This window comes from Acinonyx jubatus, chromosome C2, assembly GCF_027475565.1.
Source record: "Acinonyx jubatus isolate Ajub_Pintada_27869175 chromosome C2, VMU_Ajub_asm_v1.0, whole genome shotgun sequence".
NCBI classification, from domain to species: Eukaryota; Metazoa; Chordata; class Mammalia; order Carnivora; family Felidae; genus Acinonyx; species Acinonyx jubatus.
The window spans coordinates 78310592-78334037 of record NC_069384.1 but is presented as its reverse complement, the minus strand read 5'-3'; the positions used below and the strand labels follow the sequence as shown (position 1 = coordinate 78334037).

Below are 23446 nucleotides of genomic sequence, written 5' to 3'. Positions count from 1 at the left end.
ATGTGATGATATCGGCATGCCAGTGGGTAGCGTGGCTAAGTTGCCATTTTGTTGGTAGCAATCCTTGGTCTTGTTTGGTTCTCTTCATCCTCACATACAGGGTGGAGCCAGTGTCCTGGAATCTCTTGATCGTGAGATTTAAGATTGAGAAGAATAATTGGCAATATTAGATGGGTTGGGTCGAGTCTGTGTCTCTTGGTGCCTGTCGTAAAACTTGTCTCTGTCTCTCTGTCCCCACCAAACGTTTTGCTTTGTTCACTTACTGGGAGATGAAGGTTGAGGAAAGGCTGGGGATGTGTTGTCCAGTGTGATAGCCGGTAGCCACATGTGACCACCAAGCACTTGAAATGTGGCTATACAAATACAATTATTTTGTACATTTTGTATAGATTTGTATACTTTGTGCATATTTGTCAAATAAATCTTTTTCTACTTATTTTATTTTCTCTTCTATTCTTTTTAAATGTAGCTACTAGGAGCCTTTAGAATTGCACGTGTCACGTTATATTTCTATTGCTCCGTGGTTTGAGCCTGGGAAGAATATGTAACGCAGTAAATTGACCTTGTGTTCTTCCCCGAGTTCTAATAATGTTGGCATTAAAGGGAAAAGCTTCAGCAGTCATCATTTTCATTAAAAAAATCTGATTCAGAAGAATTGGCTCATTTTGCATTATTGCTTGGACTGGAGAAGAATCTGACATTTTGGTATTTTCATAAATGAGAACATAACTTGCTGACTTAAAAAAAAAAAAATCACAACATTTTGTGCTTGGCCTTAGGTACCAGACTCTGAGCTCTTTGAAAATAGGGATGGTGTCCTTTTCTCTTGCTGCCATCTCCTTCCCCAAAACCACACATTAACTAGCACATAGAAGGTGGTTAACTGGCATTTGTTGAGAAACAAAATAACTTTTTAAAAAGAGAAAACATTATGAAGCTACCCTGTATTTATGGTTGGAAGAGAGAAATATGTACCTTTATAAGGCAACCCTTCTTCCCAAGTCAGCCACCAAAATTAAAGAACGCTGATCTGAGTGTTTATTTACTTCTTGATTTGATTACCATTCTCATCAGGTGTCCCTGTCAGCTCTGCTTATGATAAAGAATCTTTTCAAAATGCTTAACCTCACCACCCCTCTGGGTAAGGGGAGACAGAAAATGATGCTGCTTACACACGTTAATCCTCACCTTGGTCTGACAGTATATCTTAAGCCCTACAGACTGGATTATTCTTATTTTCCCTTGTTTGATCCTTTCTAACATCTACCTATACCATGGAAGATGTGGGAATAATAATGAGAGATGAGTTTAAGCTCGGACTGTATTAACTTTTCATTTTTTTAAAAAAATTTTCTTCCATTTCATAATGAGCCAGAGCCTGTGTGAACCTATGACTTACCGGCCCTCAGTCTTCCATTATGTCTTGTCCCCCGATTCTTTCTTCTTTTGTGCAAGCCCTGGGGCTGGGTGAGGGGACAGGCTTTGTTAGATGTCCTTTGGCCACAATCCTGTGCTGGGAAATTCAGGAGCTTCCATGATTCCATGTTAGGCATGGTGCAGATCCTAACTGATCCCTGAACCCAGCTTTAGTCAAAAACATGTTGCCTTGGTTAGAGGCAAGCCTTAAAGAATCTACGATGGCTTTGTTGCTTACTATTCCTAGAAAAGACCTCTTAAAAGAGCCCTTTTGGGATATTGTGCATATTTGTCAAATAAATCTTTTTCTAATTTTATTTTATCTTCTATTCTTTTTAAAGAATACAGCCTTCTTTCTTTTTTTTAAATTTTTTAATGTTTTTTTTTAAATTTTGAGAGAGAGAGAGAGAGAGAGAGAGAGAGAGAGAGAGAGAGAATGTGAGCAGGGGAGGGGCAGAGAGAGAGGGGAGACACAGAATCTGAAGCAGGCTCCAGGCTCTGAGCTGTCAGCACAAAGTCTGATGTGGGGATTGAACTCAGACTGTGAGATCATGACCTGAGCTGAAGTCAGACGCTTAACCAACTAAGCCACCCAGGCGCCCCAATATACAGCCTTATTTCTAAGAAATATTTTAATTTCTTTTAATGTTTATTTATTTTTGAGACAGAGGGAGACAGAGCGTGAGTGGGGGAGGGGCAGAGAGAGAGGGAGACACAGAATCTGAAACAGGCTCCAGGCTCTAGGCTCTGAGCTGTCAGCACAGAGCCTGACGCGGGGCTCGAACACCCAGATGGTGAGATCATTACCTGAGCCGAAGTCAGACGCTTAACCGACTGAGCCACCCCAGGCGCCCCTCTAAGAAATATTTAAAGCTTTGATTCTTTTGCCGAACAGCATGGAAGCATGGGTTCTCTTGGAAGTGTGTGCGAGGCGGCTGGTATGGGTGGAAGAAAGGATTGGCCTTAGAGTCAGAAGGCCTGTGTTTACTTTCAGGTTCTTCTGTTTCCTAGTTGTTGGATTCTAGACAAATAACATATCATTTCTGAGCATTAATTTCTTCATCTGTCCAAATTGGACAGTATCTGCTTACACAGGGTTGTCATACTTTAATATAAGAGGAGTACCTGTTTTAGGGACCAAAAGGTCAGCTTTGCAAACACTAAATGAGTTGTGTTTTTCACCTACACCTTGTGATTTTGTTGGTGATAGACCAATAGCCATCTTCTGTCTTCTTTTTGGAGGTGGGGAGGAGGGCATTGGGTAACTGTGTGGTAAATTCCACTTTAATTCTAGCTTTGAGAAAAAGAGCAGGGAGAATGTGGTAAGCAATTGCTTCTAAAAAGCTCGGACTAAAAGCACTTGATGGATTTGTGCTGGCTTCCCGGTAGACTCATCTCTGCACTGCCCGCATAGCACAATTAATAGTTATTACTCAAGAAGGAACAAACAAAAAAAAAAAAAGCGAGAGCAGGCATAAAAACATCCTTTCATCTTCCTGACGATGGTCCCCTTTGTCAGGTCTGTGGAGCCATACCTGTGAATCATCCTGGGAAAGCACAGTGTGGGTGATTAGAAGGAAGATCTTGTGGCTCATTTCTTACCCACTTCCTGGGCTGGGGAAATGTCTCAGCTCGTCTTTCTTATCTACTGATGTCTTGTCAATATCCACTACCGTTCACCATGCATCTTCACAAACAAGGGCCTCTTTCTCACTCCAAACCATCACCGTGTAGGGAGGCAGTTACTCTCTGTGCAGACAAAGTTGTAAAGAAAAAGCAGAATAAAGCTGAGAAGGCAAGAATGGGGACACGGAAGACGCTCTGGAGTAGGGGTACAGAACAGTGAGCTGGAGCGGGAGCATAAAAATACTCAAGCCACGTCTGTGTTCTGAGGCTATGAAATGAGTCACGGTTCTGCTACAGACCAGCCACTCGACTTTGTGTACTTTATTCTTATGATTCTAGAGTCCATGAATCAACTTTTGCCACTTGCAGTCTTGAGACTTAGTCCGAGCTTAAGGGAACCCTGACATTGAGGACGGATGCTTCCAGTGGACATGTGATTCTCCCCTAGGTTCAACTTCATAGGCACCATGGGGGTGAAGGAAACGGATCTTACAGTCTGTTCTTGTGTTTGAATCCGGCTGAAGCAGGAGTGAGTGACTCTGGGCGAGCTACATAATGTGTCTAGATGTCACGTTTGGCATCTGTGAGGGAGGAATAGGGTTGTTGTCAGAACTGGAGATCGTGCGTGCTAGAATGTGCCTGGCACAGAAGGAGCTCTCAGTTAAGGATGGGGATTGTTGTTGTTATTGTTCTTATTATTATCTGTCGCCACAATCATTTCCTTGGCCCTGTCTTACAGGGATAGACTTGTGGCCACAGGAAGTATTCATTGTGATAGCGGTTTCACTAGACAGATGGAAATGCTGCACAGTGAACAGTACAATGAAAGAAAGCTCCAAATCAATTCCACCATCTTCTTTTTTATTTTCTATGCGTTATCTTTTGCCAAGTCTTAGATTGTAGCTTTTTTGCTACTTCTCTTGGGATTTTTCCCTTCTTCCCTATTCCACCTGTTATTATTACCCTGAGCCAAGCTCTCATTGCCTCCTGCTATCCTGGTGTTCCCGTCTCCAGGCTCCCTTAGAACCCTGGTTCTAGATTGTGGTTCCTGGGCCTGTGGCACCACCACCAGGCCTTGAGGCTTGTTGGAAATATTGCATCGCAAGCCCCCTCCCCCGCCCTCCAGACCTGCTGAATCACAGGACACATATGCCATCATGCTGTAGGGCCTTCATCCAACTCATCTGCTCAAAGTACCTGCTTAGCCAACGTGTGTGTGTTCTGCCCCTGGAATATTTCCTGTTTCTGATTGCTCTTCATGCCTCTCTTGCAAGTGGTGGTCGAGAGGGTAAGCATGGGGCTGCAGAAAAGCACTGGGGTAGGAGAATAGTGACTCAAGCCAAGTCACCACCCATTATTTGGACTATGACAATAGACTCTCTGAAATGGTCTTGATACTTTTATGATTTCCCTTTGTTGCCCTTCTCCCTACCATGTGAAGAGATCTTATGAAATTGTTAATTGGATCATATCTCACCCCCTGCCACAGAGTGACTTCCATGGTATCTAGAAACATTCAGAAGACCTTTTAGTGGCCTGCAAGGCAATGTGAGTTGGGCTTCCCTTATCTGTCACTCCATCATCACTTTACTCAGTAAGCTAAAGACACACTGACCTCCCTTCTATCCCGTGTATAAGCCAAGTTTGTTCTCACTTGACCTTCTTCTGATTCTGCATATGGCTGACTTGGAGTCTTCATTCTAGGCTCAGTACAGATGTCATCTCCCTGAAGAGATCTTCCTTAACCTACAGCTAAAGTAGCACACCTGTCCCCTCCCCATTGCTTTTTCCTATTATCTTGTTTTAAGTTCTCTACAACACTTACGGTTCTCTGAAAGCGTGGTCACTATGCCTGTGTTTACCTTTTGTATATTGCAAACTCTTTTGGTGAGAAATATCTTTGGTGTAATAATGAGGAGAGTGATTTGCTGAGTGCTTACTATATGCTAGGCTCTGTATGTAGTGCACTCTAATGGATCAGTTCATTTGGACTATTTCTTTCTCTTTCATGGATTATTTGTATCTTTGTCTTCCTCCTTTCTTAGGGTGTCAGCTCCCCAAATGGGGGAACGGTATCTATTTGTTGCCATTCTGTTTCCAGCCTGTAGAAGATTGACCCGCACAGGCATAGGAGTGGTGCTCCGGAAATGGTTATTTGGGATATGTATGGATCCCAGAAGATTGTCAATGGGGAACAAGTCCACATGGAAGGAGAGAGAAAGAGTATCTCATCCCCCATTCCAGGAGAAAATAGCCTTACGTTCATTTTTATCTTTAGATTAAGAGAGGGAGCAGGCTTTGGAATTTGCGTTGGGATTTGCTATCGCGGCCTGGGGTACAGACACAGATGCTGACAATCTGGGAGTGGGGTTCTTGAGTGGTACCTTAATAAGAACAAGTCCTTGCGAAAGCCTTAAGTTTGGTGCGTAGCGTGGTTGGAAATACAGGGCCTAATGACTTTTACGTTCTTTGCGCGCACGCTGTCAATGTGCGTATGTGAGCCTTTTATTATTATGGACTCAGCCGGCAGTAACCATGGTGAGTAGACCCTATCACACAGCATTTTTCTGAGTCAGTTTAAAATGCTGACAATTAAATATACCGTACTCTTTTAAGCGATCCATCAGTCTCCCTTGTTGTCATGGTGACCGGAGTATATTTAGAAATGTGACAAGTACACTGAGTTCAATTGCACTTTTGCCAAAACATAGTTTTACAGCTAAAATTGAATTTCCTGATTGAAGATCCAAGTGCTGTTAAGGGGGCATAATCGTTTCTATACATTATTCTGGAAGCATAACTTACATCATTCTATTAAATCAGCAGTTAAAAGTCTTATCAGGCTAGTAAGATACTGACACTTGAGTGGTTGTATGTAGAGTTGATGGAAGAAAGTAAAATAAAGGTGGCATCCTGTTTTATTTTTCTTTAAAAATGAAATTGAGCCTCACCAGTGTAACTAGTTTAATGATTAATTCCTTTATATCTTTTTAAAGAAATTGTAGGTAAGCGTGCATGTGTCTGTTCCTTCAGATTATATTTTTAATTGAAATCGCTTTATTAAGTACCTCCTCTCTCCTACATGCAATCTTTTCTTAGCAGCATGAGGGCATCTCTTTTTCTTTTGGTTTGACCTCAGATTAACAAGCATCCTTATTTTTCCCCAGCCTTTTTCCTGCTGGGTTTTACATGGGGTAAAGAGATGAAATGAATATGACTTTTTGTGGAAACAAAGGAAAAGTAAAAATCTCATCTCTTGTCTGATCAGGGACTAAGTTTGGATTCTCACTTCCTGTCTTTTGACCTTTCACTGTAGTGCTGAGAACGACATTGGGGTTGAACTGCTTGCTCTCTTGACCGTAGAAAGTTTGGAAACCGGTGCAGTGCCTGGTCTTTATTATAACCCTGTTTCCATTCCTGGCCACAGATTTTTTTTTTCTTTTTTACTTTTGGGATGAGAAACAAGGACTCCTGGATACTTTTGCCTCTGAGATTTCATGGAGCTGAATGTATCAGCAAGTGAGATAGATTTTGAGTCCCTGTATGGTTAAATTGTTTTTATTTCTTTCATGTACATGGCAAACAGTGGTAAGAGACATGTTAGTTGTACACTTGATCTTAGCCAAAAGGCCGAGAAGCGATGGGAGACATGTTAGTTGTAATAACAATGGGTAAGATTTCTTGAGTTTTTACTGTATGCTAGGCATTGAGTATAGTAAGGTTTTTAACGGATCATTTCAGTGGAGCTACACAATAATCTTCAGATGTAGGTCTTTTGCCATTCTTATTTCACATAAACAAAACAAAACAAAACAAAACAAAACAAAACAGGTGTAGGGGCACCTGGGTGGCTCAGCTGGTTAAATGTCTGACTTCAGCTCAGGTCATGATCGCACGGCTGGTGAGTTCGAGCCCCGAGTCAGGCTCTGTGCTGACAGCTCAGAGCCTGGAGCCTGTTTCAGATTCTGTGTCTCCCTCTCTCTCTGCTCCTCTGCCACTCATGCTCTGTCTCTCTGTCTCTCTGTCTCTCTCTCAAAAATAAATAAACATTAAAAAAAAATAGGTTTAGAGAGATTCTGTATTTTGACCAAGAGCATACCAAGGGGCACCTGGGGGCTCAGTCGGTTGAGCATCCGACTTTTGATTTCAGCTTAGGTCGTGATCATAGGGCCATGGGATCGAGCCACGTGTCGGGCTCTGTGCTGATTGTGGATCCTGCTTAAGATCCTCTCTCACTCTCCCTCTTACCCCTCCCCTGCTTGTGCTCTTTCTCTCCCAAAATGAATAAAAAAAAAAAAAAAAGAGTATACGTACCTCAAATAGTAGTAGAGTCTGGATTTTGATCTAAGGGCTCTATTAACCAGTGCCTGCCCCATGGAAAGCTCACAATCAGTATTTGTTACTAACAAATGGCCTACTCCATGGTGAAGTCGTACAGATGTTTCATGTGTCCAAATGTTCACTGAAGTGGCCTCTACATAAAGGTAAACAGATAGCAGGGTCTGAAAGTAGAGCTGAGCCACTCTTTGTCTTCCCTAATGGTTTAGAACCAAAGAAGATGGATACTGGGCAGGAAGGTAGCATACATAAGTCCCATCTAAGTGCAGTGGTTTGGTCTCAGGACCTCTCTACACTCCTCAGCATGAGTTTTTGCTTATGTGAGTGATAGTAAGGATATTCATCTTAGAAATTAAAGCCGGGGCCTCTGGGTGGCTCAGTCGGTTGAGCCTCTGACTCTTGATTTCAGCTCAGGTCATGGTCTCACTGTTGTGGGATTTTGCCCTACATCAGACTCCACACTGAGCTTAGGATTCTCTCTCTTTCCCTCTGCCCCTCTTCCCTGCTCACGTGCTCTCTCTCTCTCTTTTTCTCCAAAGAAAGAAAGAAACATCCTAAAAAATAAATTAAAACAGAAATACAAAAAAGATTTTAAAGAAAGCTGTATGAAAATAAGTACATTTTCCAAAAGACACACAAAAAAGTAGTGAGAAAAATGGCAATTTGTCACAAATATATGCTTTGAGTAAAGTTTAGGAAGAAAATCCAGAAATTATTTATAAAAAGGATTGGAAAAGGAAGTTAAAAAGGACATAATTGTGGATTTTCTTTTTTTTTTATACTACACTAAAACTTGACAAGTGGTGGTTTCCTAATGTGAAACCTGAAATCGTATCAATAAATTTCTTTATACTCTGTTATATTAAAATTCATTGGTCTTCTACTCAGTTTGAATCGCTCCACACCTCTGTGTCACACCATAGATTGCTCAGTTGGAAAATACGGGTTCACTGAGTTATGCATATCTTTCAAATATCGATAAGTTTCATTCCGTAACAACAACAAAAAAATCCCATTCATTACTATCGCCACTGCTTTCATCAAAAACGTATTTTAATTATTAGGAATATGTCAAGTATACAATAGCAGATGCAGGGTTTTTGAAGTTCTAATTTTCACTTGAAAACTGATTTTTATCACTGGCAACAGATACCTTTAATTGTTTTCCTTGAAATGATAGGCTCTCTTGGTTTATGTTTGTCATCACCAAGTCTGAATGACCACAATTTGTCAGTCATTCTTTCAAATAAAAATGATGTTGGGGCACCTGGGTGGCTCAGTCGGCTGAGCGTCCGACTTCGGCTCAGGTCATGATCTCGCAGTTCGTGGGTTCGAGCCCCGCATCAGGATCTGTGCTGATGGCTCAGAGCCTGTAGCCTGCTTCGGATTCTGTGTCTCCCTCTCTCCTTGCCCCTTCCCGACTCATGCTCTGTCTCTCTCTGTCTCTCAAAAATGAATAAACGTTAAAAAAATTAAAAAAAAAATGATGTTCTGTGCAACGAGCTGTTAGCTCAGCCCTCGATTCCAGCAGTCACACAAGTGCCTTTCTTGGAGACAACCATTGTGGTTTGGGATTCAGCAGAAGATGTTCTTGCCTCCTTTCTATTTTGTCACATGGAATATTAAAAAGATATGTGTTCAAGGATTGAGTTTAATAAAATTAACTTTTAATGCATGGAGGACAGTTTTGAATGAAACGAGCCCCGTGTTCCCTTGACTGTGGGTACCTGGTGGTGAAAAGTGAAGCAGCTGTCGGGACATTTTGGTGCCACTGCTTGATTCCTGTGAAGACTCTGACCATGTCCCCCCACCCCGCCCCACTCTTGATTGCTTTCGCACCGTTGACGCAGATGTCAACACTGTGAAAAAGATGCATCATGCGCATTGAGAGCCACTGATCTAATCCTGTCTTTTGGCTTTTTTAGGCGAGCGGAGCTGAAAGCGACCTACCCAGGACCGCTGCGCTGGTTAGAGGCTGAGCTGGGGCAAGAATCCAGGTGTTAGTGTGTTCCTCTTTTTCTTTTGAGTTCCTGTACCAGTCTCCAGGATCTCAAGGTAGATGTTTCTGAATTTCTTTTGTGAATATGCGATGTCAAAGGTATATCACTATTGTATTTATTTGGGAAGATTTCCGTATATTTTTTCGGTGTGTTTATTAAACCTTTTGCATATTTTCCACACTCTGTGCTCACCACCGCACCGCTGCTCGCTCTCCTGCTTTTCAATAGTGACCACTGCTGCCTTTTTAAACAGAACAGGTTTTGTCTTTGGCAAGACCTGAGAGAAGTTGAAGGAGCAGTTGAGTGCTTGTCCATTTTCTGGTTTAGAATCCCAGCTTTGTGGGGGAAAAAAGACTCCGGGAGTTTGGGCTGAAGCGGCCACTTCCTTCTTTACCTGGATTAGCTGGCAGTCACAGCAAAGGAAACTGCCTACATACCCATGATCCTCACTGTCACAGAGAAGTGATCTTACGGGACCACCCCCTGCCTCCACACTTTTCTGTTAAAATTCTCTCCCTTATTTTTTTTTCCTTCCTGTGGGAGGGAGGTCGTCCAATACAAATTGCCCTTTACCTTTGCTTTTGCTTGTGTTAATATTTTATGCGATCTGTTTTCTTCAATAAAAACTGCTCAGCCTGAAATTGTAATGACGGTTGCCAAGACAGGCCATTGAACCGGACCCAGACATCATATTTTCTCTTCAATAACTCTCTCCTGTCTCGAGTAGCTTTTGGGGGGTCGGGTTTAGACAGGTTGCAGTGTTTGAAAGTGAATGAATCTGGCAGACTGTGAAAGTAGGCTTGCACACTCTCAAATGGATTGTTCTCTCATTTTCAAATATGTTGAATGTTCTTTTGAACGATCTCATTTTTTCTTTCCTGTTCCTCACCCAACATTTCATTGCTCTCTCCCACCGGTGAGCTTTTGTTTTTTTTTAACTTTGTTTTCTAACATTCTTCTGCTTCTTCCTCCATGTGTGGTTTGATTACCCAAAAGTGAGATCTGATTTGACCTTTGCTTACTTCTGTGAATCAGCTCTTTCCTAAACTTAAGCCTTCGATGACTTCTTTTCTTTCCGTAAAACTTAGTTTCTTGTGAACCGTTTAGCTTTTCCTCTTTCTTTCTGAGACTTCTGGTTATGGCTTTGTCTAGCCATTTATGAGGCTCCCAAACTGCCTCCCAGCAGATCTTTTTTAACTTTTCGAAATGTGTTTTCTGCCTTGTCTGAACTTCTTGAGCGTGGGGACTGTCTCGTGCTTGGCATATCCTTGCTGCCCCATGGATGTGCTGCATGGATGCTATTTTTACCCGGGGTCTCTTCTTCAAAGGCCATTCTTCAAATTTGTATCTGGAGCTTGGAGCTGTTGTTTGTCTCTCAGCATTGGGCAGCTAAATCTCTGAAACACAGAGCTGCAGTGGCCCATCTTCTAATGCTGACTCCCTCCCACTGCCAGGATGTTACGCATGCCTTCCCTGACAGATGGCCATTGAGCCTCTACTTGGGCACTTCCAATTCTTTGTGAAGCAGTTTGTTCTACTGCTGGACAGCTTCATGTTTTTTATTGTTTTATTTTATTTTATTTTATTTTATTTTATTTTTATATTTTTAAATTTTTATTTATTTTTATTTATTTTTATTTTTATACTATGAAATTTATTGTCAAATTGGTTTCCATACAACACCCAGTGCTCATCCCAACAGGTGCTCTCCTCAATGCCCATCACTTTAAAGTTCTCCTCTCCATTGCTCAGGAACTGGAGTTTTCACTGTTTCAGCCCTAAGAGTTCTAGCATTGCATATTTTGCACAAGTGTAACGTGCATGAGCCGTCAGTCCCCAGGTTCTCGAGGGTAGCTATAATCCCTCCATCCCCTTCCTTTCTTGCTACCTCTATCTTAGGATTTAAACAGGTTTGGATGCTTATAGTCTTTATCCTGTCCCTGTGTTCACATCACTTTCTAGATTTCTGCCATGCCATTCACCTCTGAAGTTCTCTTTTAGGTGCGTTTCTTTGTTACATACTGGAAACAGAATGAGTGTGTGGGTCTGAGAGATAGGATCTCCATAGGGGATATAGTCAATGGTGTTGTAATAGCATTGCATGGCGACAAGTGGTAGCTACGTGTTAGCATGATTTATAGAGTTGTCTAGTCACTATGTTGTGACCTTGGGACTAATGAAACACCGTGTATCAACTGTACTTCAATAATTAAAGAAAAATAGCTAGGATATAAATTCTAGTACCATAACTTACTAGGTGGGTGAACTCAGTCAGATTAGTTAATTGTTCTGAGCTTTGGTTTATTCAGAGGCAAAATGGATATAGTAATGACTTCTGAGAATAGTTTTAAGGAGTAAAGTATGCAAAATGTTTAGCTCAGTTACAGAAACACAGTGTGTTTAATAAATACTACTTTTACCTTGATTAACTCTTTTTGTCTTTGATCTTTCCAATGGTTAAAAAAAATTTTTATCCCAGTATAGTTAACCTACAGTGTTAGTTTCATGTGTACAATACAGTGATTCAACAATTCTATACATTACTCAGTGCTCATCATGATAAGTGTGCTCTTAATTCCGTTCACCTGTTTCACTCATCCCCCAAAGCACCTCCCTCTGGTAACCCTCTATTCGTTCTGTGTAGTTAAGAGTCTGTTTCTTGTTCCTGGTGTGTCTCTTTTTTTCTTTGTTCATTTGTTTTATTTCTTCCATTTCACAGATGAGTGAGATGATATGGTATTTGTCTTTCTCTGAATCGCTTACTTCACTCAGCATTATCCTCTCTAGATCCATGCATGTTGTTGCAGATGGCAAGATTTTGTTCTTTTTTGTGACCAAACAATATGCTCTTGGGTGTATTTATGTATGTGTGTTTGTACCACCTCGTCTTTATCCATTCATATATCTATAGACACTTGGGCTACTCTCATAATTTGGCTATTGTAAATAATGCTGCAATAACCATAGGGGTGCATATATCTTTTCAAATTAGTGCTTTTGTATTCTTTGGGTAAATAGCCAGTAGTGGAGTTATTGGATCATATGATAATTCTATTTTTAATTTTTTGAGGAACCTTTTTACTGTTTTCCACAGTGGCTGCACCAGTGTGCTTTCCTACCAACAGTGCAAAAGGGTTCCTTTTTCTCCACATCCTCACCAACACTTGTTTCTTGTGTTTTTGATTTCAGCCATTCTGACTCGTGTGACATGCTATCTCATTGCAGTCTTGATTTGCATTTCCCTGACATTGAGTGATGTGGAGCATCTTTTCATGTGTCTGTTGGCCATCTGTGTGTCTTCTTTGGAGAAATGGTTGTTCATGTTTCCTGCCCATTTTTTTAATTGGATTGTTTGGGTTTATTTGGTGTTGATACAAGTTCTTCGTATATTTTAGATTCTAACCCTGTATTGGATATGCCATTTGCAAATATCTTCTCCCAGTCAGTAGGCTGTCTTTGAGTTTTGTTGATTGTTTCCAGTGATTTCTTTTTCTTTTTTGTATACATAACATGATTTTTAGAATTCATTATTTTAAGAATTTCTCCCTCTCTCTCTACGTATCTTTCTCCAGCCCTTTCTTTTTAGATTTTATTCATACCTACAATCCTAAAAAAAACAAAACAAAACAAAAAAAAACCCTATTTCTTCTCGATTTATGTCCCCTTTTATTTTGCAAGTTTGTCTAGAACTTAACATTTTTTTTGACAAATACTGTTTTTATCTACATGAATTTTCTCAACTCTTGCCTACATCTTTACTTGTATATTCAGCTTTTATTATTCCTCTTGTGGAAAACATTTGTTCAGCCTTTAATGGGTTAATGATGACTGGGTCATTGCATGTTACTTAACTCCTCATTGAACCCTTCACTCAGTAGCTGTTAGAGTTACTCAGTTGAATAATACATTTTTAAATTAAATGTCCAATTAATGTCAATTCAAACATTTACTGAACACTTCTATGATACGCATTGAGCTAGGTGCTCTAGGAATTACATAAAACTCTGTTTTTATGTATTCATGCATTCATTCATGGAACATATTCTTGAGTACTCAAGATCAGATTCTGGATTTGAGGTTCAAGAAACTGAGATAAAGATTTATCTCCTCAAGGCACACAATCAATAAAAATGATAAGACCGTATATTAACTTTAGTGATTTAGATATGGATCCAGGCATTATGAGATGGGCTGCTTCCCCAAACCTTTCTAGATTGGGAAAAGCTTCACAGCAGGGGACGTACTTAAAGTCTGAGTAAGGGTCTTAAAGTCCCCTGGGAAGATAAGACCTCTACAAGGGTTTAGATTGTGTTTGGTTATTAAGCCAGTTGTGTGAAACCCAACTGCTTGTGTTACCCTTGACTCTCTTCTTGCCTCCAATTGTATGCATCCAATGTTTTTCATACTTCCGTTTCTTTTAGGGGTCTTACAACCAAGAGAATAACTGAAAGATAGATGTGATGATATTATAGGTTTGCTTTTGTGACCTAATTACCACAAGGATGCCTATTTCCACATTCCCACCACAGCAATAGTAACACATATAGAGAAAAAATAATCTCATGATAATATGATACATTACAAAGTATTTCTCAATCCTTCATTTCATTTACTTCTTATAGAACAGCTTATGCTTGTGGGTTTCCTGAGTGTCATAAGCACTGCCACTGATAGATAAGAGCACAAGAATTATCATTGAATAATTACGTGTGGAGGATTTGCAAAGAATTTTTCTCTTTTTATTCCAAGATGATCATGCTGTATTTTCTGATTTTTTCTAGATCACATGACCAGGTCTGCCCATAACGAGGCGTCTAGGACTGTGTCCCTCTACCACTCTGTGCCTCAGCTTTGTTACTTGTCATATGGGAATATTGCTGCTATTACTAACAATGGCGCTAACTCCACCTCACTGGATTGAGATGAAGAATAAAATCATTAATCTGTGTGAGAGCATAATGTATGTAGCTGGTCACAATTGTACACACAAAATGCACCTTTTGATTGACCAGATTGTCAGCGACTTCAGTCGAAATGAGCTCAACTTAATTTTTACCTGTTTCTCCAAGCTTTCTAAGGTAGCTTCATGTCTCAGTGTCTCCCGTTTAGCCCAAAAGTGACTGCAGGCAAGTGCTATGTGTTCAGTAAACACTTGTTGATTGATTTTTTTTTTTTAAAGTACTGACCTTCTGAAGTCCAGTGCTGGAAATGTGTAAGCCACTTATATTTTTCCTTAGGATTCCTAAAGCCTGTCATTTAATTTCTAGATGATAAGTTCCATTGATAGAACCCTTATAAATATCGCATTAAGAAGCTGAGCATTACCTTTAGGCCAAAGCAATTTAGTTTTTAAAAATCTGATTAATTTCAACACAATCAGCCAGGATGTCAGAAGATCTCAGTGCCTCTGATAGATGCTGACAGGTGAGGAAATTAAAATCAGGGAGGGAAGCAATTAAATACTGGCAAACATTACTTTAATGAGACAACCAAATCATTCATAAGCCATGGAATATGTTGTATTCTTGATAAGTATCTTAGGGTGGCGGGTGAGAGAGTGCCTTTAAAAATGTGCTGGAGTGCATTTAAAAATGCTCTTTGTACCTGATCTGATGATGGGAGTAGAAACCTTCCAGTGTTTGTTACTTAATGCCTTTGGCCTGGTCTAACATTTCAGTTGTTTTCAGAGATAGAATTCCTAATGATCATGTTAGAGATTATGACGTTGTTTAATTGAGGCAAATCTAGTATACCATTTAGTTTAAACAAGGAAATAATTTAAACAGATCTTACCGATCCTTTCACCCCACCGCTACCACTACCTAAAACTTAGGCAAATGCACAAAATCCAGATAAAATAATTTTTGGCCTTTTCACAAGTAAGTGGTTTAGGGATAACTGTGGTCAAGACCTATGAAGAGTGGGAAAAAAAAAAAAGAAAGCCATTTTATACAATTTCTAATTCAAAAGACTTGGGAATTAGAGTGCTAAGAGCAGAACCCAGGAGCTCAATTCTCATTCAGCTCTTCTTTTCAGAATAACACTCACGTAATCAGAAAGGATATCTGCGAACACAGAGCTAGCAAGTTACCTATTAATTGCATTAATTTTCTTAGTTCAGGGTTTTACAAGGCTCTGTCATATTGTGCTCATTGGTCCTATAGCACTTGTAAAATTATCAAGTATTAAGAGGTATCTTTACATTGGCTACAGTGATTCTGATGTCAGTTGGTTGTGTTTGTAATGTTAAGTTCATCTTTCTAGGATTGTGTTGCTTAAAAATTGTCCTGGGGTGCAGGTTTCGGTTTAGAAGGTACCGTGGTTTGTGAAAAACCTATTGGAATGGTTGTCTCTGCTCTCTTCATTTCTCACAACCTTCCATTCCTTTCTGCCTTTGTTCCTTATTCCCCACCATGTTTCTTTCCTCTCTTTCTTCTTCATGGGCTTCATTTGCCCTCCCCTGGTTTTCCTGAAATAGAGTGTAAATTATCAATTATTCTATACCAGCTCCAAATAGGCCTGGTGAGTCTTGCTTTTGTATATATTTAATTAATAGGTTGATTTTTGTAAATTAAATAGTGAGTATACAAGTTTCTTTATTTTGGGTTGAAATTGCTTCTGAAAATGAGAACGTTTTTCTTGAGAGAGGATGGGTGGTTTGACCAAGGGTACAGACTGCCAGGGTCTCGGTCAGCGGTCATAAATACAGAGGCAACTAAGGATAACTGAGTTTATTAGCAACATGCTAGAGTGGGGTTTGTCATTTGTCCAAGATGTCTTTATGGGTCTAGTGGAGAACTCCATTGCATTAGGTAATACCCATGAGTTTACCGAGGACACATGACATTCAACCATGTGAAGAGGGCCGGTGAACTTCTTAGCTAGGAGGCTTCAGCTTTTCTACTGTTTAACATGAGACTTATTGACGAGAGAGAATTCAGGGGCACTGGCTTCTGTTGTTTCTGTGGCTTGTGTTTTGACAGTTTGCCAAGAAGTTTGCATCTCTGAAACTGCCCTGGGGAGAGCTGAGAAAGTCTTCATGGTAACCCTGCATTGAACACTTCTTTTGCCCCAGCTTAGTAATGTGTCACCTTCTGGTTAGACCACAGATGTGAAGTCTTCTCTGTCTCCTTTCACTTGCAAAGGAAGCAGGACTCAATACTAAATGTGTTTTGGTGCTTTGACAGTCGACTTTTAGATGGTATATGCTCCCAAGTGGGAGGCTGCATCATGTAATAGAAGGGTCCTTACTGGTTTTGGTATCACAATTTGAGGTTCCATTTTTACCTGCTCCATATTAACCATACGATCTTTAAAGTTTGGTTTCCTTGTTGATAAAATTGGTCACAAAGATGATTAATGTTTTGATTTGGGTGGCTTATGACAAGAATTTCTTGCAGAGTATCCTATCAGCCATGTCCTACTCTTAATCTTATTTGAGTCCTATATGAAAATGGGATAGATGAGTAAAACTTCCCAGAAGTCTCCTACTTCTCAATAAATCTGTCCACTGTATTCAGTTCCCTTGGTCTTCTGTTGGAAGCTTCATCTCTCTGAACCTAAGGGGCAAACTTTAGGCACAAAGGCACAAGCTTTAAAATTACTTGAGATGTACCTGAGGTCTTTCACCTAAGGCCATATCTCTTGCTTCTTGGGCTTGAGGGGACACTTCATTTTTCAGTTTTCAAGTGTTGTCTTTGGAAACACATATTCTTTGTTGTTGTTGGGGTGAGGCCATGTGAGATACACATAGTTAATATTGAGGTGCTTTAGAACTAGGCGTACGGATCAAAGCAATTCCCACCCCTCAGGTATTCTCTAGTATTGTGTGTTTATCACATCGTCCTTTGATCAGATAAACATGGGCTCACATGAGGAAATATTAATGTTTTGTATACCATCACTTTGCATTATCTACAGATAGGAAATAATGGAGGAAAATCTTCCCCAAAAAGTTGAACTGAGGTTTGGCTATGAAGTAGATATTATAAGCCCCATTTACATATGAGGAAATTGACACTCAGAGAGTTTAAGTAACTTGCCCAAGGACATTGTTAAGAGGAAGACAAGTCTGACTGGCTCTAAATCCCATGTGTTTTTGCTGCTTTCTCATGTCAATCAAATAGCTGGTTTCATTTTATTATTCCCTCCTCCCCCCAACCTAGTGGATAAAGTCAGTGAGTTTGTGTTTTCCCAACCTAATAGCCCGGGACAGACTAAGATATAAAAGAAAGATCACTGGGCCAACAGGTGGAGCCCAGAAAGTCCAAACTCATACCCTGCTGTATACTATACTGTGTAGTGTTGGGCAAGTTACCTGCCCTTCCTGAACTTCGGTTCCCACATCTGTAAAATGAACACAGTGATACTCATTCCCTGTATGTGTGTGAAGTTAATCATGAGAAATATGTTAGTTCCCTTCTCCTTCTCTCTGTTCCTCCTGGAGCTTCTGTTTCCTCACCTGTGAAGTGAGCAGATGATTCTCTTCCTGCTTCTTCACTGGGTTGTTATGGAGTGAAATGAGATGACGAACGTGAAAATGTTTTGCAAAACAAGAAACTGCTATATAGATAGAAGAGTTTATGATTATTAATGATACATATAGCTTAGTACCTAAGAGTAACATTTACCTATTTTATTTACAGACGCTAGCATAGCAGTTTGCTGAACCTGGTGTCCACTGACCATTTGAAGAGCTAGTTATCTGAGGTAAGAGAGGATAGGCATCTTCGTATTTAAGAATTGCTAATGGGCAAGTTATCCAATAATGTTTACAGTTGATTTTACTCCCAACGGAAGAAATACAAAAGTATTTCCTGAGCACCAAAACCTGAAATATGGCCAAAGCAATGAACTGCCATCCTTTTATCTTTTTTTGATTTAATTTTCCCTTTCTTCTTTTTTTTTTTTTTAAGTTTTTAATGTATATTTTTATTTTGGAGAGAGAGAGAGAGAGACAGAGCGCAAGCAGGGGCAGAAAGAAAGGGTATCTGAAGCAGGCTCCAGGCTTCAAGCTGTCAGCATAGAGCCTAACGTGGGGCTTGAACTCTTGAACTATGAGATCATGACCTGAGCCAAAGTTGGCCGCTCAACCAACTGAGCCAGCCAGGCGCCGCTAATTTTCCCTTTCAAGTCCTAGCACAAAGATCTGGGCAACGCAGAAGACTCAGACTTAACAATTATTTACGTGCCCATGATATGCTGTGTTCTTATCTACTCTCTTTTGGTGTCCCCAGCTAGCATGTGGCAGGACGGCTTCTCTCCAGTTTCCGAGCCCTTGACTGGCTGAATTTTTCATTACACTATGCTGCTGCCATGCTACCTGGCTTTGAAGGGATCAAACTCTAGTTGGTGGGGGCATCTCTCAGCTTCCCTAGAAAGATCTCAAAATGACATAATCCAAGGCTACAACGATGACAACAAAATCCTAAGAATACAGCAAGTGAGTTAGAGGTTTTTGAAACTCAGGACCCATAGTGTCCAGATGCCACTGTTCTGGGGGACCTGTGTGAAGGAGATAGACTTTTGGCAAAAGAGTGTTATTTGCGTTGAGTTTGTCAAGAAAACAGAGGCCAGAAAAAAAATTCAAAGGAAGCACGATAGTTGCAAAATGTGCAAGATGTGAGTTTTCTTTTGCGGCTAACCAGCTCATAACTGCACTTCTCAGCTAGGTCTGCTGTATTCGATGTCATCTATGAGAAGACTTGCGCCAAAAAGAGGAGACACAGTCAATATGGTGGGCCTAACTGCAGACCCTGCACTGTAGCAACTTTGTAGAAGATTTTATACCAGCACTTAAAGTACTGTAAACATTTGTTTTGCTGAATATTTCAGTAATTGTGTTGGTATGTTATTTCTATGATCTTGAACTTAAACATGGCTTTAGTTACAGAGACCTTTGAAAACATTAAAGTCTGTCGCTGTGCCCCATGTTTGTAGGACTTAACAGTTTAGAATTGAGTGGAAATGATGGTATTACAGTAACATGTTTTATTCATTAATATGGTTTTTAAAGCTAATATTCACACACATCAAATAAGAACATGTCATGTGTAAACAAGGTGGGTGACGCACAGCCTGTGAAACTCCTCTATAATTAGATCAGGATGGCAGCCACTTGTTTAGATTTTATTCTCATTCCTACAAAAGAGATGGTTACAAAAAAACCGGTAGTGGGGGTGCCTGGGTGGCTCAGTCGGTTAAGCATCTGACCTCGGCTCTGGTCATGGTCTCATGGTCCGTGGATTCAAGCCCCGCTTCGAGTTCTGTGCTGACAGCTCAGAGCCTGGAGGCTGCTTCGGATTCTGTGTGTGTCTCTCTCTCTGCCCCTCCCCTGCTCGTACTGTATCTCTCTCTATCTCTCTCAAAAATAAATAAACATTAAAAAATTAGAAAACAAAAAAAACTCCGTAGTGGCCAAAAATACATGAATGGCTCCTGCCCATCTTTTGGTCCCTCTCTAGTCCATAAAATACTCCTGCAAAAATTCCGTTCCAATATATTTCCTATACTTTCGTGGATAAATATGTTAGAAAAGAATGTTCTGTAGACATGTAATATCAAAGTTTTGGTAGCTCTGTTAGGAAGAGGTCTGAGTTGTTCATGTCGAAGCTGCAGTTCATTAACTTTTCTCCAAATACCAGTTGTTAAATATTAATAGAGTAAGCTTTGAAAAGTGGCTGTGTGCCCCCCTTCTGCACTGAACCCATCTTGAAACTACAAATAGGAGTTTAAACAAGCCTTGAAAGGTTAAGAAACAATTGCTCTCGAGAAAGGTGACTTTTACCTATATCTGATCCCTCCATCCTCTGTATTTTGGAGCTCGGGATGGGTGTGAGAAGGGAAAGATAAAAACTGCTCAAATAACCTTTGGAGGGTAGAGAAGGACATATTCTCAGGGCACGCTGCAGAAATTTAAAATAATCTGGTGGTAATAATTGGTATCGGTGGCAGTAATGAAGAAAGAATAACAGTTTAAGTAAATAATTAGACTTGACAGTAGATGTGTCAACAGGTACCCACTTAATGAGCGTAATCATTGTTTTTCTCCGCTTTCAACGTTGATCCACTGACTGTGGTGTGTTCCCTGTTCCACTTCCAAACCAAATCTATTTAAAGCTGCGCTTCATGGAATCTGAAACCCTGCACCCTGTTTACTATTTAGAGCTGATACCCAGTGTTCTTCAATAGGCAAGATCTGTACTTGAACGAGAATAGGCTTCTGGCCTCCTGTAGGCCGTTGATTATCCTTGTTTTCCACTGGGTGATTCATTAGCAAGGATGAATAATACTGAATTAATTATCATGGACTTGTCTATATTGCTAGAGTGAATTGTTGATTATAATTTGATGGAAACAGCCCTCCTGTACCTTAAATTAAATTAATCAGTTACTGCTTTTTTGAGGTGGAGGAAGAGGCAGTGATATTATAATACATGAGATGATTTTCTTACTTACCTGGATAGAATTGCATTGTTTGGGGGAGCGAAGCCATGTGTTTTATGTTATGTTGTGTGAAGCAGAAGTCATGAGAATCTAATTCTAATCCCAGCTCTGGCTGTGTCACCTTGGCAAGTCACTTTCCCTCTCCAGGGGTCCATTTCAGCATCTAACAACAGATGGAGTTGGACCAGTTGATCATGGCATTACTTCTAGTCAAATGTCCTATTGTCTGTGATTTTGTTTCTTAGCCAGTCTTTTCTGTCTCCTCCTGTCATTTTTCCAAAGTCATAGGAGAGTCTTATGACTCTGCTACGGAGCCAGTGCTGGGAAGTCGGTATCTCTGTTATCCTTGGTTCTTTAACGTACCAGAAGAGCAGTTTATGATTTAAATTCTGTGTGTACCATGATAGAGTGTTTATGCACGGATCATCCCTTACCTCCAGCAACGTTCAGTTTCTGGTTAGAAAAGAGAAACAAAAATCCATCTTCCTTCTTGTTTTTCTACTCCATAATCTGGGTCTCATTTCTAGAGGGTCTAGGACACTTATCCCCTGGTTATGTTGATGGGTTCCTCTTCTGTTGTTGACTTTTCCAGGTTGAGTCATTGACCTGTAAGGAGAGGTCAGAATGTCAAAGCCAGAGGGGACTTTAAGAACCAATCGGGGGGTGCCTGGGTGGCGCAGTCGGTTAAGCGTCTGACTTCAGCCAGGTCATGATCTCGCAATCCGTGAGTTCGAGCCCCGCGTCAGGCTCTGGGCTGATGGCTCAGAGCCTGGAGCCTGTTTCCGATTCTGTGTCTCCCTCTCTCTCTGCCCCTCCCCCGTTCATGCTCTGTCTCTCTCTGTCCCCCCCCAAAAATAAATAAACGTTGAAAAAAAAAAAAAGAACCAATCGAGCCAGATTCCCTCCTTTCAGAGACTGAGATTTGTGGTCAGGGAGGGAGTCCGATCTGTCTGAGATATTAGTGGCAGATCTTGGTCTAGAACTTTTCTTCTGACTCCATAGTTGTAGCTCTGTTTCAGGAGAGCTGTCTCTTTCTATAAACTGTCCTTTCTGTTCCCAATATTTAAAGGGCCAATGTCTTTTGGGCAAAACCCGTCTCAGTGTCAATGCAGGGATGCAAGATGCTTTTAAAGCAAAAATGGATTCCAGGCATCTTTGTTAATTCCTTGGGGCAATGGAGTAGAGAATTCTGGCTGGCTTCTGCTGACTGTTTTTTATTAGGAGACTATGGATTCCCCTGCAATCTTTCCTGTAAAAGATTACTTGACCCTGACATCACCACTGTTTCCTCCACCCGCCTCCTGCCCTTTTTTGATCCAGTGAATTATAGGAAGCTGGGGATGAGCTCCTAGCTGGCTGTTTACTGTGCATAGTTGGGAACATTAATAAAGGGAAGACGGATGAAGGATTGATAAGCAAGAGGACAGGAGAGGAATAGCCAACACAGTGAAATCTAGTTCAAGGCCTGTAATTCCCAGGTGTAGTGCTACACAAGATTAATAGCAGCGTCTCTCATTCTTTCAGACTTTCTCTCTGCTTTGTTCTTATGGGACTGGGCTGGGCCTGAGAAGCAGCTGGAATGATCTTTGCCAAAACCAAACTCATGTTTTCGTGAGATTTCCAGGTCCAGAGAAGAGAGTAGTAATTATCCATCATTGAGAAGATAATTTAGAAGCCACTGGATCTAAACACTTATCTTGGACCTCCTAATACTGAAATACAGAGTGTGGAAATCATTTGACTGAGTCTGAAGTTCATTCTGGCTCTCATCAATGTGCTTTGACTCCGGTGAAGCCATGACTTTCCCTTGAACCTCAGTTTCTCCATCTCTGTGATGGGAGGAGAAGGAGGGGTGCAAGAGATGATGTCGAAGCTTCTCTCGTTCCTGATTTTCATGGGTCTCTGATTAGTCTAAGGCCCCATGGCAAGTTCGCAGCTGAGCCAGGCCTTGAATTCAGAAGTGTCTCTGTGTGCTTTGGAGTGCCCGTTACCATAACTTCTACTGCCCGTGGAGGTTCTAAACAGTGCCCTTGCATCCCTCAGCCTTTTAAAAATTAAATACATCTTTTTCCCCCCTCAGTTGACGGGTCTCTTTGATTTTGTCAAGGGACTTGCCTAAGGCAGTAGTTTTTAATTTGTGTGTGGTGCCTGTGTGTGAGGCACGGGGCGGGAGTAGAGGGAAGAAGATTATGGAATATTTAAAAACTGAGGGGAATCTTTGAAATGATTAGAAAATGCACATCTTCAGAGAATGCTGTCTATACTTTTAGGAGGTTTGTAGGCCTTCTGAAGGCCAATGAAGGTTCTAATTAAGCAAAAGATGTTCTTCGCTGTTTGGCTAACATACATTTCCTGTTGTTGTTGGACTTTTCCGTAGTTCACCTATAGTCCTACTCTGAGTTTCCACCTCATTTGTAGTGTGACCCTGGACATTTAAATGTGCCAAACTGTTGAGTGATATTTTAATATTGAAACCACTGTTCTGCTAGCTTTACTCACTCACACACTCACTCACGTTCTCACTCACACAAATTACCTTTACCCCAGAATCAGCACATGATAGCCATTTTAGTATATTATTTCATTTAATCTCCCAAAACAAAACAAAAAAATTACTTTTT

The 23446-nt window shown here is 40.7% G+C and overlaps 1 protein-coding gene across 13 annotated transcripts in view; it reads left to right on the top strand.

Moving 5' to 3' along the window:
• The window catches only part of LPP (LIM domain containing preferred translocation partner in lipoma), a 669728-nt gene that overhangs the window by 153879 nt on the left and 492403 nt on the right, over positions 1–23446 (top strand). For 12 of the 13 annotated variants that reach the window (XM_053221077.1, XM_027061202.2, XM_053221073.1 and 9 more), the window contains 2 exons: positions 9306–9435; positions 18026–18089. The exons of the other annotated variant lie outside the window; for it this stretch is intronic. The gene's annotated coding sequence lies outside the window, so the exon portion shown is untranslated. The remainder of the gene's footprint in view (positions 1–9305; positions 9436–18025; positions 18090–23446) is intronic. 13 annotated transcript variants of the gene reach the window in all.